At 43.8% G+C, this 16328-nt stretch overlaps 1 protein-coding gene across 5 annotated transcripts in view; it reads right to left on the bottom strand.

The window, feature by feature from the left end:
- CDH18 (cadherin 18) overlaps positions 1-16328 on the bottom strand; it is a 621618-nt gene that overhangs the window by 267871 nt on the left and 337419 nt on the right. For all 5 annotated transcript variants that reach the window (XM_083449423.1, XM_083449420.1, XM_083449424.1 and 2 more), the window contains one exon: positions 10574-10752. The gene's annotated coding sequence lies outside the window, so the exon portion shown is untranslated. The remainder of the gene's footprint in view (positions 1-10573; positions 10753-16328) is intronic.

Below are 16328 nucleotides of genomic sequence, written 5' to 3'. Positions count from 1 at the left end.
TACAGGTCAGGGCAAGGCAAGGCAAGGCAAGGCAAGGCAAGGCAAGGCAAGGCAAGGCAAGGAAAAAGAGAACAGAACCTTGGAGAGCTCCCTGATGGCAATAACTATTTAAGGGAACTATTGCCTTAGCAGCATCTTATGAGACCTTATGAATTCTGCCTGCCCTGATTTCTCCTGTTATTCCTGCACTCTCCAGGGATCTATCTGTTGCACAAAGGGCCACTGCCTTATTGTGCAGCCACTGACTTCACTCTGTAGGGGTGATGAAGGCTGCCTGTGATGTATGTCCTCTGAAGTGGAGACCATGGGCAAGTCTACACCTTCTTGCCAGGATGCTTCAGGAGCAAAGGTGGCAATGGCTCGCAAAGTGCTGCTTCATTTTCCTCTGAGCTGCAATGCAGATTGTGACCTGAGAGCATTAATAATAATAATAATTAATAATAATAATAATAATTTATTTATACCCCACCCTCCCCAGCCAGAGCTGGGCTCACGGTGGCTAACACCAGTAAGATTACAATAAAAACGTAATAGGGGAGAGGAAAAAACCAATTTTAAATACAGGTTAAAAATACAATTTAAAACGCAGCCTCATTTTAATAATAGCCCATAAATCAAAACCATAAGGGGAGGGAAACTTAAGGGTCAGACTGTGTCCAAACCAAAGGCCAGGCGGAACAGCTGTCTTGCATGCCCTGTGGAAAGATGTCAAGTCCTGCAGGGCCCTAGTCTCTTCTGAAAAAGCGATCCACCAAGTCGGGGCCAGTACTGAAAAGGCCCTGGCCCTAGTTCAGACCAATCTAGCCACCTTGGGACTTGGGATTTTGTACCGTCTGCCCTTCCCGAACATGAAAACTGGCTCTCAGGAATCAACCAGAATTTTTTTTTTTTTTTTTTAAGGATGCCAGCAACAATGGCAGCTGTATGCCAGTTCTCCCACCTCCCACAATGTTGCTCATGTAGTGACATAATCTTATTATGGATCACTTGCCTCCACCAACACTAGCAGCTGCCAACAGCATGGGACAGGGAATGGTAGGAAATGTCATGCTAAAGATTTGGCACAAGGCTGCCATGTCAATTAGAATAGCTACAGTTCTAAATGCAGGACCCTTTTTATTCCAGGAGCAGAGACTACAGCCTAGGTAAAGGTAAAGGGACCCCTGACCATTAGGTTCAGTCATGACCAACTCTGGGGTTGCTGCGCTCATCTCACTTTATTGGCCGAGAGAGCCAGCGTACAGCTTCCGGGTCATGTGGCCAGCATGACTAAGCCACTTCTGGCGAACCAGAGCAGTGCACGGAAACAGTGTTTACCTTCCCATTGGAGCGGTACCTATTTATCTACTTGCACTTTGACGTGCTTTCAAACTGCTAGGTTGGCAGGAGCTGGGACCGAGCAATGGGAGCTCAACCAGTCACGGGGATTTGAACCGCTGACCTTCTGATCAGCAAGCCCTAGGCTCTGTGGTTTAGACCACAGCACCACCCGCGTCCCACAGCCTAGAGGTGCCTGAATATAACCCCAAGAACCTACTGAAATTCCCAGTTCCTCTGAAGCAAGTAGCATGCAACACCCAAAAGGCCTTGACAGCAATCTGTGTTTTTATTCAGCACATTCAGCTTGAAAAGGGCATGAACAATTAAGTAGCAGCTTGTATAAAAAACATTTTAAGATACCTAGGTTTTACACATTCTCTAGGAAATTCCAGGGAAAACAAGCAAAAAGAAATATCTAATAAACTTAGCATGGATAAATGCAGTCTGATGTGCAACTGTATGTGGAGATGGGGGGTACCTCACTTCCAGCTATATATACCTCCTATTGATTGCTGAATGATCTATTAAAATACAAAAAAAAAAAAACAGTTTTGGAATAACTGACACTGAAAATAACTGTATTAACTGTCACAGCCATTAGAAAGTCAAACAAGTATCAGGGATAAAGAAGAGGGCTACACAAATGTTTTGGGCTATCCACTCTGACCCCAAGGTCTCATACCACCAGCTTGGACGACATGTGTTTACATGTGAAATTAAGATGTTTTTCCCATCATGTCTCACTTTACACTTGTTTACACTGAATTGCATTCGCCATTTGGAGGGGTTCTTTTGAAGCACATCACAATTCTTCACAGCTCCCCCCTAACCCTCAGATCATTTATAAATAAATTTAAAAACACATTTCCCAATACTGATCCTTCAAAGACTTTACTTTCAACACCCCTCATATCAGGAGAACTGTTCATTTTTTCCTGCTCTTTTTCCCTATTACTTAAGAAGTTCCTGATCCACAAGAGGACCTCATCTCTTCTTCCATGATGGCTACGCTTATTCAGGAGTCTTTTGTAATGTTTTCAGATGTATAGATAACCTTGAACAAATGGAGTGATCCCTGTTACATATTCTTCAGATAATGTTCACCTCATTTTTTATGTTAGGATTCCTCTCTCCCAGGAATCCAATCTCCCCCTTCATAAAAACCTTGACACCAGTTCACTTTGATCTCATTCCCAAAGAGATTTGTTCAGCCTGATACTCAGTGTGAAGACTTCCTATTCTCAGCACTTGTCTGGTGAACCTTAGCCTCTACTGCAAACAGGCTTTCACCTTCTACTCAAAAGCAATCCGTCACTTCCAAATGGAACAAACTAGGAAGACAAATAAAAGTTCAGCACAGCTCAACTCTATTCACACTGTGAATATCTCACAGTATATGATTATGACATTTTACATACTGTGAATAGGAAGCTTATATTAAATAGAAGAGGGTTACTTACGAATTTTCATAAAATACACTGTATGGTGTAATTTTAATAATGCGAGACAATAACAGAAAATGCTTGTAATTGATTTCAGCCCATTTTCTTGACTTGGGAAAACCAAACCAAACCAAAACAAATATTAACTCAGTCCCAATTCTTCTAGTGACCTCTTGTTAACATAATGACCAGATTGATAACATTAAGATTTTAGAGCCCTGTGCAGATGTCCATTAAATGTTCTAGTACAGATCTGGAGGAGAGATCTAAATTCCTCCATACATTCAAGATTCAATTTGAAGAAGACCTACAGGCTTATGTTGATGTGGAAAAGGGTCCATGAAATACGCAGGCTATAGAGACATGGACACTGGGCATCATCTCAACCCCCCTCCACACACTCATATACAATGTCCCTATATGGGCTTCAGTCCTATCTATATGAGGTGGAATCATATTTTCATATATATGAGGAAAATCAGTCCCATCCACAATCTCCACAGTCTTTGAAAAGGCTGTCTGTCTGCTGGACTTTCTGTTCCCCTTTTCTGCAATGAGGATAATGAGCTGCATAAGGTTTGTAGATCAAAACCAGCACTTTGACTTGGGCCTGGAGCTGAAAATGTAGAGCTGGAAGTGTAAAAAAGGGCGACCAAAATAATCAAGGTGTTGGAGCAACGACTCTGTTGGAGAACAGGTTGCAACCTTGGGAGCTTTTTAGTTTTGGCAATGTGTGGCAGGGAGGCAAGTGAGAGGGGACCTGATAGAGATATATAAAATTATGTGTGGTGTGGAGAAATAGTCCCCCCCTCCCCAGTCTCATAATTGGATGACTCAGTGTCATCAAATGAAGCCAAATATTGGAAAAGGAAGTACTTTGTGGCACTGACCTCTCCAGACGACAAAACAACTTTTCCTTTCTTATCTCTGCACCTACGATCTTCTGGGTGATGCAATGTTGTTAGGCAGTTGAGTGCACATGCATACTCTGTTTCCCTCCCTCCTTCCCACCTACCCTCCACACAGTCCTGGGGTGCTGGCAACCCACGCTACACCACTCCCTGGGAATCACAAGTAGGGAGAGCACTGTTGCACTCAGGTTCTGCTGTCAAGCTTCCTGTCGACATCTGACTTGTCATCATGAGAAGAGAACACTAGATGGGCCTTTGGTCTGATTCAGCAGGGCTGGTCAGATGTTCTTATGTCTTCATTCAATTTGCTGCATTAAATGTAAAGATAAAGGTACCGCTGACCGTTACGTCTAGTCGCGGACGACTCTGGGGTTGTGCTCTCATCTTGGTCTATACGCTGAGGGAGCCAGCGTTTGTCCGCAGACAGCTTCTGGATCATGTGGCCAGCATGACTAAGCCACTTCTGCCAAACCAGAGCAGCATACAGTTTACCTTCCCGCCGGAGCGGTACCTATTTATCTACTTGCACTTGACGTGCTTTTGAACTGCTAGGTGGGCAGGAGCTGAGACCAAACAACAGGAGCTCACCCCATCACGGGGATTCGAACCGCGGACCTTAAGATCAGCAAGCCCTAGGCTCTGTGGTTTAGACCACAGCGCCACCCATGTCCTGTGCATTAAATGCAGGGATGTGCAAACCCAGTCCCTTTACTTTCATGGATATTTCCACTTTTCGGGACAACATCAGTGCACATTCAGGATGCTTATCTGCAAAAGCAGATATATTATTTCTCTGCTACAGTGGCTCTGAATAATTTGCGTGCCTCCCATATGTATTACTACCTGAAACTTCACATTGTGTTGCCTATTCAAAAGCAGAGATACGAGTGCAGTTCTTACAAATTATTCTTCACATTACACAGGCAATTGGCTTAATTGTACATGATCATCTCTATTTAAAAGCACAGACAAGGAAATAAATTTATGCAGATCTGAATCATTATTGGACATAACTATATCCTGTTTCTCATTCAAAAACAAGGTTTATGAATACAGAACTGAATCATTGCTGAGGTTCACATGTGCAACTGGCTTAACTGTGAAATAGCTTGTAGAATCAAAACACTGTTTTGCAGATAATATTTAAAATATTTGTGGAATTATTAATTTCATAAATCATCTCAGAAATAAGTCCCACAAGTTCAGTGGAGCTTACTCTCAAACATTAGACATGCATAGATTTGTGTAGTAACTGTATTCTCCTCTGATATTTCTACTGTTGATCACACAGCAGATCACAAGTTCCATATCATTTCTAACATCTCTCTGTTAAGCACTACCCTGCTTTTGCTCTATATTCTTCCTAGTATGTCTCACCAAATGTGCCATCTGAAATTTTATAGTCTGGAGGGGAAAAGGTCAAGCAGCCGACTTTTATTTCCTTTATCTCTCCATCAATATTTGCTCAGCACATTTTTATGAAGGAACATGATGTCGTATTAGCCCGTCATTCTAAGTGCTAAACTAATTATATTACTAATTACTGCAAAGGTCATGTGTGAGGTTCAGGGGAACGTACTAAACAGTAAACGAGTTGCTATTATTTGCCAGCACAAAGACTTTTAAATCCTTGCTATAAATAGTGTATTTCCTTTCAATTCCCAAGCAGAGCAAATTATATGCTATCTTTTTTTAAGCTTCAACAGTACTTGAAATCAATACAAATGATGCAAAAGATACCCATTTCACTACTAGAGATGCTGATGAAGTTCACCAATATTGGGTTTATAATACAGATTTTCAGAGCTCATAATAACACTTGTTCTTACTGCTCTTTGTCCAAAACTCTTAATCCATTTCTAATTAATAATGAGGTATATTTCCAAATGATATCCCACTTTTGCATCAATTCAGTAAGCATCCATTCATCCAGGTCAGTGGGGTCAGTAGATGCTGCTTCTGCCTGCCTAGATATTGATAGCTTTAACCCTCGATCTTGATGAGACACTGTCCGGTCTCCCTAACAGCTGGATTTTTGCCTAGCCTTAGTATTGTGTGTCGAGGTCCCCAGGGCCACCCCAATAACTCACACATCACACAGAATTTTTGTTTAAGAATAATTTTGGCCACAACTTTATTAAAATACAAATTTGTGAGTGGTTGCTTAGGCATTGGTTGTGACTATCTGCCCCTACCAGGGGGGACAGACTGACATTCCGCATGATGCGAAAGTCAGAAAAGGGGAATGCACTTGGGGGTAGCGTTGGAGCAAATGCAACCAGGAGCTCATTGCTATGGCCCGAGCCCCCTTGTTAGAGTGGACAAGAAATAGTTAGCCCCCGATTCCTTTAACGGAATCCCTTGCAGCAGCAGCATTGGAGGGGCAGGCACAGCCAATCCATGCCCCTCAACCAACCAAACCATAAACCAATGCCTAACTGCAAACCTTACAAGTTGTGACGATTTGCTACACAGTAGGCAAAAACCAAATGGCTCCAGCCAATCAGCCAGATGGACAAAATTCCTACTGGGCCCCTGCCCCAAGAGCAGACGACCCCATGACAGGCAAAGCAAGGTCAAAGTGAACAACCCTATTCTAGGGAGGGGGGGACGGGCAATCCGATGAATGGTCGAAAAGAGGAAGCCCTAGCCTTGTGCAAGGAGTTTTAGCATTTCTGGCTGTCAATCAATAAATGGCAACATTAACTTCTTCCCAACAACAAGGGAAGCCCCAATCGCATCAGTGGACAACGAGTGTCCTGGCGGCCCCCACCGCAACACGTGCTCTCCATGAAGGAGAACACACTTTCCCATTGCCTGGTTGGGGAAGGGAGCTTCCCGTTTCCACTATTCCTATTTGGAAGCCCTATGTCACTTACAGCATCAGGATTCATTCCATTTGATGGGAAAGTTTTGGGGAATGAAGGATGCAGCCCATGGTATCATGGGTAACACTGGCATCCCTCCCCACAAGTGCCAATGCTGTCAAATCAGCTGACATCCCCTCCATTTCCATATTGCAGCAGCCAATCAGGAGCCATGGCATCTGGAATCATAATGCACAACACACAAAGGGTACCTTGCTTAGGATCTACAATTCCAAAGTGGCATTGCCCAAATGTTCCAGAATGTTACCAGCTAATTTAGAACTAATAAGAACAACCCAGCAACTCTAATCATTTTTAGCCCAGATGTAATTCAGGTGGAGGAGGGATTCATACATCTCAACAAGAGGTGGCACATTGGCCAATGTTAGAAGAACTGCAAGGCAGCATCTGTCTATTGAAGGCACGTCCAACTCCCAAGAGACTGTGATCTACTCCCATTATTAAAAAAACTGGCAGTGATCTTCCTGTTGACATGAGAGGGAGGGGGAACATGCATGGGGTGGGTGGGTGGAAAGGGAGGACAGACCAAAGTTGTTGAGCTTTTTAAGGGGAGGAATGACAATCATCGTATCAACAATCGACATCGACAAACGCAAAACGCGCAAACACATTACACCATGGAGGAACAGAGACAGGGGTCGGAAACATTCATTTAACCGTTATTTTAATCCCACAATCGATAAGGGTCCCATGATTGACAGTGATCTACCAGGAGCACCCAGGGATCTACCTGTTGATCGCAGTCGACCGGTTGCACATGTCTGGTCTATTGCATCTTCTTATAAGCAAAGGAACCACCAGGGTTAGCAACGAACAAGTCCATTGTGTTTACTACAGATAAGACCTTTTACCAGCTTCCTTAGATTTCAAACACTTTGATTATTACTGTTACTATAATATATTTCACAGTTGAACAGTCTGCCTCAGGAGATGGTGGGCTAGCCTTCCTTGGAAGTTTTTATGCAGGGGTTGGATGGACCTCTGTCAGGGATGCTTTAGTTGAGATTCTTGCATTGGAAGGGGTTGGAGTAGGTAATGCACAGGGTCCTTTCCAACTCGACAATTCCATGAGTCTAAGTAACCACTGTACAGGCCTTATTATTATAATTATTATTAGTTTATTTATATCCTGCCTTTCTCCCTGACCAATGGCAGACTTTGGGTTTTCAAATTTCAGTGGCACCTTGTGCAATGCTAAAATTGCCTCCACCTCTCATCCCATTCTACAACATTGTTGTGGTGTCCCCTGCAGCACAGCACCCAGTGCAGCCAAACCAGTTGAACTTCCCTAAAACCACCTCTGCCCTGAGAAGGACTCAAGACAGCTTACAAATAAAGTAAGAAAAGCTACAAACAGTCCTTTAAAAAGCATCATTAATAGAATTAAAACATGCCCTCTCTCTCCATATATATATATATATATATATATATATATATATATATAATTACAATGAAAACAATGAAAACAGCATTAGCTCCACCAGCTTAAGCCCTGCCATATGTGTGTGTTTGTGACAATTATTGCAGCTCTCTTGTTCTTTGCCAACTATTGCATTATTCCTACCTTAAGGCCACCACATGAGAGGGTACTTCAAGAGCTTCTGAATTATATATATAAAAAAAGTCAAGTGTATTTGTCCTTTGTGGCTGCAATTCAATAAAGCTATAAGCCCACATGGGAAATAATTGTCGAAACAGCCAGGGGTTTCTTTGGAGCTTCCGCTGCAGCTGGAAAGGCAAGGCAGGTTTTACTTAAAATTTAATCTAAAGAATTGGTTGGTTTGCCAGTGTATGCTTGGTTATTCAGAATTTTCCTCAATTATTTTCACTGCAGTCTCAAGGATGTTTGAAAACTGCCAACAGCCTGTGGGCAGCAGTTTTAAGCATCGTGTGACTGAGGCGAAAAAGTTAAATGCTTTGAGGACTAGTATTCTAACAACCCGGGGACGTGGGTGGTGCGGGGACGCGGGTGGCGCTGTGGGTAAAAGCCTCAGTGCCTAGGGCTTGCCGATCGAAAGGTCGGCGGTTCGAATCCCCGCAGCGGGGTGCGCTCCCGCTGTTCGGTCCCAGCGCCTGCCAACCTAGCAGTTCGAAAGCACCCCTGGGTGCAAGTAGATAAATAGGGACCGCTTACTAGCGGGAAGGTAAACGGCGTTTCCGTGTGCGGCTCTGGCTCGCCAGAGCAGCGATGTCACGCTGGCCACGTGACCCGGAAGTGTCTTCGGACAGCGCTGGCCCTTGGCCTCTTTGAGTGAGATGGGCGCACAACCCTAGAGTCTGTCAAGACTGGCCCGTACGGGCAGGGGTACCTTTACCTTTACCTATTCTAACAACCAGGTAAAGGTAAAGGGACCGCTGACAGTTAAGTCCAGTCATGAATGACTCTGGGCTTGCGGCGCTCATCTTGCTTTACAGGCCGAGGGAGCCGGCTTTTGTCTGCTCTGCAGACAGTTTTTCCGGGTCATGTGGCCAGCATGACTAAGCCTCTTCTGGCGCAATGGAACACCGACACCAGAGCAGAGCACAGAAACACCGTTTACCTTCCCGCCGCAGTGGTACCTATTTATCTAGGTTGGCAGGAGCTGGGACCGAGCAACGGGAGCTCAATCCATAGCAGAGATCTGAACCGCCAACATTTTGATCGGCAAGCCCAAGGCCCAAGGCCAGGATTTACATCTGGCCACACGAAAACCACACGAAATCATAAACTTCCTAAATGCTACAGCAGGTATCATGAACCTTTTTAGAGTGCGGCACCAGCCACAACATGTCTGCCATGGGGATGATGGTGTAACACAAAATAGGAGAGAGAGTACAATGGTGAAGTTTTCCCCACAAGTTTATTTCTATATGGGAAAAGGTTGGACCTGTTGAATTTCTGCCTGGGGTTCTGATGTTTGCCATTGCCTGGTGTCCAAACAACTCACTCAATCACCACTTCACTTATTGACTAAAAATGGTGACAGGTGGGGCCAGCCAAGCTTGCTCTTTTTGCAGAAATCATTTAGAAGGGTGCCTACACATCTTGCTTCATAACTTTCTTTCTAGGAGGGCTAGAAACATACTCTAAAAAAAGAAAGAATGTCAGTGCAGGTGCCATAGTGCCTGCTACTGCCAGGCTGGCAACTCCTCAGCTACATAATGCACATGGTCTGTATAATAAAGTCCTGGTGACCTTGGCATGCAATATTCTTGGACACAAAAGCCTGGTCAACAGAGTCACACATTCATCACTGGACAAGTAGAATATCAAATGTATGCCTGGCTGAGCCATTATAGATCTAGCACCAAAGATAGAATTTACAAATCACCTGCTGTCACCTCAAATGCAATAATTTCCTTTCCAGTTGCTTCAAATGTTCATCTATCAGTTATCAAACACTGAGTAATTTAATTAAGAATAATTATAATACACATGGATGTTTTTCTACCAGATTGACATCCATGCCTGGCATTACTCTTGCTTACAGGACTGCACCCACAGAATCATTCTAATGATCAATGTCAGAAGATTTAGTTCCATTTCTAGTAATGCACCATTCACTAATATGCCAGGTCAGCATAGTGCAATACTGTACATCATTTTTAAAGTGTGAGCCCTTGGAGGAGAAGAAGAGAAGGAGGAGGAGGAGTCTCAAAGCAGCTAACAATCTCCTTTCCCTTCCTATCCCACAACAAACACTCTGTGAGGTGAGTGAGGCTGAGAGACTTCAGAGAAGTGTGACTAGCCCAAGGTCACCCAGCAGCTGAATGTGGAGGAGCGGAGACGCGAACCCAGTTCACCAGATTACGAGTCTACCACTCTTAACCACTATACCACATTGGCTCTCCTACAGGAGAAACCTATACAGCATCACGTTCATAGATGGTGCCACATACATTTAAATTGCACCAAAACACTTGCATAAAAGTGGCTTAAGATTCATTTTGATTCGTTGTCCCACACTTACCATTTAGACGAGATCTACAAACATAATTGAGCCATTCCATTTTAACAAGATCCACAACTTACCACAATCTTCCGATTCCCTGCTCAGCCAGGTGGTAGTTGATTGGCCTTTGCCCAGAAGGGTCAAGTGAAATTTGTTGAAGACCTCAAGTCATAGAGATGACAGTCAACATATCCAATTTTTCAGTGACCAAGAAACACATCTCTCAGTTGCAAGGAAATGACAGTATGTATTTTTCTCCCTGGAAACAAAAAAATAAAATTAAGTAAAATGCTGTTCTAGAACAGCAGCGGCTGCTGCGTAGTTAAAAAAAAAAAAAGCTAAGGGGAAGGAAACAGAGAAAGAATATAAAAACTTAGGAGAGTTCACTTCCATATGGAAAGCTGGGAAGAAAGGGGCTACAGCTTGCTGGCAGTGCATGCAAATTTTCTGCAGTTCAATATATGGCATCACTAGTTAAAATAAAACCAGGTAGCAGATGATATGAATGATCTCTGTCAGATCCTCAAGAGCCACTGTCAAGTCAAAGTCTAAGTCACAGGTCTAGTCTGTCTGTTTTTCATTTGAATTAGGAGCAGGTTTCTATAGAACTCTCAAAATTCAGAGATTAAGTAATGCATATGTTAAATTACTCTGACAACAAAAATAGCTCTAGTTTACCTTGCAAATGGCAAATAAGTGCATGCCAATGAACAGCGTATTGCCAGATTATAATATAGATCATGATGAACCAGAAATTTTGTAAAAATATTGAGCTATCAGTGTTGTGTAGAGGATCTTTCAGAGTTATAAATGACACACGGAGAGAAATATTTAAATTCCTAAACGGAAAAAAAAGATAGCAACACCCACAATAACTAATAGGCTTCTAAAGTGTAATCCAACACAAGTGTGGCTTCGGGGCTTGTTCTTGCATGTCAAAAGTACTTCAAGCTCCTCTGATAAGGTTTTATGAGCGCAACACTATACAGTAGTCAACACTGCTGCAGATAAAGCGTACATGCCCAGGAACTCCTCACAAGTGCTGTCAAATAATTAGCTCAGTGTCCTTGACATAATTACTCTGATAGGGAGTGCATACATGCATATTTGAGAATTCTTACTTAACCAAGCAGGAGATAAAATATGCTGCATTGTTCTGACCCCTAAGAAAATAAAATGGCTACAGACAGGGAGGGTGAGGGAGGGAGGGAGGATATCAGAGCACCTCCAAGAAGTTTCACATGTATTCATTTGTCTTCCTTATTCTCTCAGTCCTCCTTGAATGAAAATGCTCCACCAATTTTGCCACTGCTTTCTTAGACCCCAATGACTCAGTCTGCAGTTCATCAGGTAAATAGGAAAGCTTACCCCTGTGTGAGTGTGTGTGTGCGCACACGACTCACTCATACAATGATCTTGAGTTTGGACACTGATTAAATATACCAAGACAATGTGTCAAAGTAACTGGGTCACCAGCAGAGACTTAGAAATCTGCCTGGATGCAGCCAGTGGAGTTTTTCACTATTTAATTAAACCTCATTACAGTATAAATACATCTGTATGAGTCAAAATTGCTACACATGCTGATTATCACAGGGAGGCCTGAACATTCAAATGCAGGCAGTATCAAGTGAAAGCATCTAGAGGGGCTCAGAAATTAAGGGAACATCTCCATGGGGTTGGAAGCTGTTGAAGAAGCAGAAGGCCACAATAGACATTTTCACATCTGCAATGGTTTTTCAGCATTTATAGTTCTGTATCCCTAAATTTTGGTGCCCATTTCATTCCTTCAGCATAGTGGCCATGATCCACTAATGTTATGGCCCCAAGGAGTGTGCACAGCATCCTTCAATTATTAGTAATGGCACATAAATATACCCTGCAACCCCCATCTGCAACAACCAGCAATGGGAGCTCCATGCATGCAGACATCATCAGGCAACAAATGTTAACAAATGCATATTATTTTCTGCAGTTGCACAAAATGTCTTGCAAGCAAGCAATTGAAAATGGATTCTAAACAATACCTTCCTTTCCTCTCTGTCTCTCAACCTTTACTATAAACCTTTTTACTAACAGGCTGAATTACTTTTTAATTTGGTGGTGGAGAAGTCAAGGGCGGTAGAAGCTGCCGTTACACTTACACACACACACACAAACACAGTTATTCAGTAATGCATGAATGACAAGGTTTTCTATGAAGATATTACTACTTAATTTGTGGAAGAATTCGGAGCAACTTTAAAACAAGATTGGAATGGTGATTTTACCTCCTATAGCAATGCTTTATTTTGAAATGTTTATGGTACTACTTTTTTGATAATTTTGTTGCGTTAAATGTATACAGTGGTACCTCAGTTTAAGAACAATCCCGTTTATGAATGATTCGGTTTATGAATTCCGCAAAACTGGAAGTAGTGTTCCAGTTTGCGAACTTTACCTCGGTCTACAAATGGAATCCGAACAGTGGAAGGCCTCATTAGGGAAAGCGTGCCTTTGTTTAAGAATGGATTTGGTTTAAGAACGGACTTCAGGAATGGATTCAGTTCATAAACCGAGATAACACTGTATTTTATACTTGACCTCCTCCGTAATGCTTTAAAAAAACAAAACAAAAAACTTTAAGAGAATATTGTATTTTTCTGTTAATTGTGTTGCTTTGGAGGTATATTTTATATTCAGTCTTCTTCTGTAATGTTTTATTTTGTGATGCTTTATTTGATGTTTTAATGTGGGTTGTGAACTGCTTTAAAATATCTCCTTAGAAGTATAAAGATAAGCCTCAGAAAGAGGGAAGGAGGGAGTAGCCCAGAGCAATATTGCGGGAAATTGACATGCCCAGAGACAGTACCTCTGCAGAGATTGGGGAAACATGCTCCTTGCTTCCCTGCCGGAGGCCTTCTTCAGGCAACTCCCCAAAGCCACACTGGCTGTGGCCAGTGGCAGAATACCAATAGACTATGCTTATCCAGCCCCCCTTCCTGTTCCCTGTCGCAGCATAGGAGCCAGGGGGCATGGCGTGCATCCCAGGGGGAGTGGCACAGGTCCCGGGGTGTGTGTGGCAAGCAGAGCATGGCCCGGGGGGGGCACTGATGGGGGGTCAGCATTTTGTCACCCCCCTTTGGAATGGCACCTGGTGTGCCCCCCTCCCGCCCCCACCTTGGAATGCCCCTGATAGGAACCATGCTGAGTGTATTGAGGGAGTGTTATTTTATCCTCTTTGGGGGTGAGCCTACCCTCCAACATATCTATGAGGAAAATATGGATGTCCTATTCCATAATAATAATTTTATTAATTTTACACACACACCCCGGATACGGGTGGCGCTGTGGGTTAAACCACAGAGCCTAGGACTTGCCGATCAAAAGGCCGGTGGTTTGAATCCCCGCGACGGGGTGAGCTCCCATTGCTTGGTCCCTGCTCTTGCCAACCTAGCAGTTCGAAAGCACGTCAAAGTGCAAGTAGATAAATAGGTACTGCTCCAGCGGGAAGGTAAATGATGTTTCCGTGCACTGCTCTGGTTTCACCAGAAGCGGCTTAGTCATGCTGGCCACATGACCCGGAAGCTGTACGCCGGCTCCCTTGGCCAGTTAAGCGAGATGAGCACCGCAACCCCAGAGTCGGCCACGACTGGACCTAATGGTCAGGGGTCCATTTTTCCTTTACCTTTACACACCCCCCCATCTGACAGAGTTGCCCCAGCCACTCTGGGGAGCTTGGAACATATATATAAACACAACAAAGAGTTTTTTAAAAGAACCCTTCCCTATAGAAGGCTGCCTTTAAATGTCTTCTAAAGATTGTATAGTTACTTATCTCCTTGGTTCAGGGCTCACATAACACCAACATTTCTCTGATGAAAATAGGGATGTCCTACCATACTCTCCAATAAGGATGTCCTAAGGAAAGGTGGGAGATCCTCAGATGAAATCAGAAACTGGGACAGCTTCTGTAAATCTGGGACTGTCCCTGGAAAATAGGGACATTCGGAGGGTCTCCCCTGGAGGAACTGAATACTCCTGGACTGGAAAAAAGAGAATTGGAGGGATCTGTTTTCTCTCAGACCTAAGAGCAGCGGAGGGGAAAAAAGCAGCATTCTGAAAACATACCTATTTTAGGAGAAAACTTGTATGCTATTCACTTAGTTTTTCATACTAAGATTTTAGTAAGTGGGACATAAAAGAAGCTAAGGAATACTTTGTGTAAAGGGGCCTCCAAAAGCCAAAATAATGCTGCAGCTTGCCTGAGCTCCCTCACATAAAAGAGCTAAATGATTTGCTCTCAGATTTAGCAACTCCAGCAAAAAGAGATATCACTTTAAAATAAAGAATAAGGGCTATATATTGGTAGGTGCCTGAAAAGAAATCTCTAACTCATCACACTGTGCTTTCAAGGGAAGCTTTAAAACAAAATGGAGGCACTTCAAAATACCTATTAATTTTGCTTCTAAGAAAGAAACTAATCTCTCATGCCTGTAGGCAATTAGAGTTATGTGGCCTTCCGGGCTGGAAAAAATGACAAAGTGCAGAATATCAGACTGAATAAACATTAGGATACCAGACTCATGCAGCCTTTGGGAATCACTCGATAACATTATTTTTGAGACATCTCAAGCTGAATGGCATTAAACCTTCGAGGAACCAATTACCATTTGAAATGAAGAACCAACATTGTCCATAAAGTGAGAGCTTAGCTTATAGTCCTGTTTTTCACAAACATATTCAGCAGTATCAAAAATTGGGGGGTTGGGGGGGGCAATTATTTTGGCACAGCTTGTGAAAAGGTGAGTTCAATCATTTACACTGCTGTAATTTTTCAGTTTTCATTACATCACCTCAATGACATCATTCCATAGCTTAAGGGTGGAGAACATGTAGACTTCCATATGACGCTAGACTACAGCTCCCATCGTTGATAACCACTGGCCATGCTGGCTGGGACTGATGGGAGATGGAGTCCTCCAACATAGGGAGGGACACCGGTTTCCCATTCCTGATGTGGTAAAATCCAACAGCTAGCTTGTGTGCATCACATGATCTCATACACTGCATGATTCTTGATTGGCCAATTCTACCCGTGTAACTAATCACACGGGTGGCGCTGTGGGTTAAAGCCTCAGTGCCTAGGGCTTGCCGATCGAAAGGTCGGCGGTTCGAATCCCCGCGGCGGGGTGCGCTCCCGCTGTTCGGTCCCAGCGCCTGCCAACCTAGCAGTTCGAAAGCACCCCTGGGTGCAAGTAGATAAATAGGGACCGCTTACTAGCGGGAAGGTAAACGGCGTTTCCTTGTGCAGCTCTGGCTCGCCAGAGCAGCGATGTCACGCTGGCCACGTGACCCGGAAGTGTCTCTGGACAGCGCTGGCCCTTGGCCTCTTTGAGTGAGATGGGCGCACAACCCTAGAGTCTGTCAAGACTGGCCCGTACGGGCAGGGGTACCCTTAACTAATCAGCAGCTGGGGTGGTGGAATGGAAGTCAAAGGAACTTTAAATCCTTTCACTAGGAAGAAGAGAAGGCCTAAGAAAGCACAAACTGCAGGTCAAACAGTTGTTCTGGAAAGCCACTTCCAAGCCTGAGAGGAGGTGGAGTTGCAGGCTTCACACACCCTCCACGTGCGCGGGGGCTGGCCCTCAGCCACCGCATGATTGAGGGAATCCCCGGCCGCGTCATCCCCTGGCCAGCCAATTGGCTGGCATGGGGGGAGTGGCCTGGGCTATTTAGCCCCAGCTCGGCCGGGGATCTCCCAAAACTGTTGCTACATGAATCAATCAATCAATCAATTTATTTATTTATTTATTAAACTCAGGGCTGTACCCATTCTGCTTGCGCAACAGAATT

Source organism: Podarcis tiliguerta (genome assembly GCF_965153285.1).
Source record: "Podarcis tiliguerta genome assembly, chromosome: 7".
Taxonomy (NCBI): Eukaryota; Metazoa; Chordata; class Lepidosauria; order Squamata; family Lacertidae; genus Podarcis; species Podarcis tiliguerta.
This window is presented reverse-complemented; position numbering and strand designations above follow the sequence as displayed.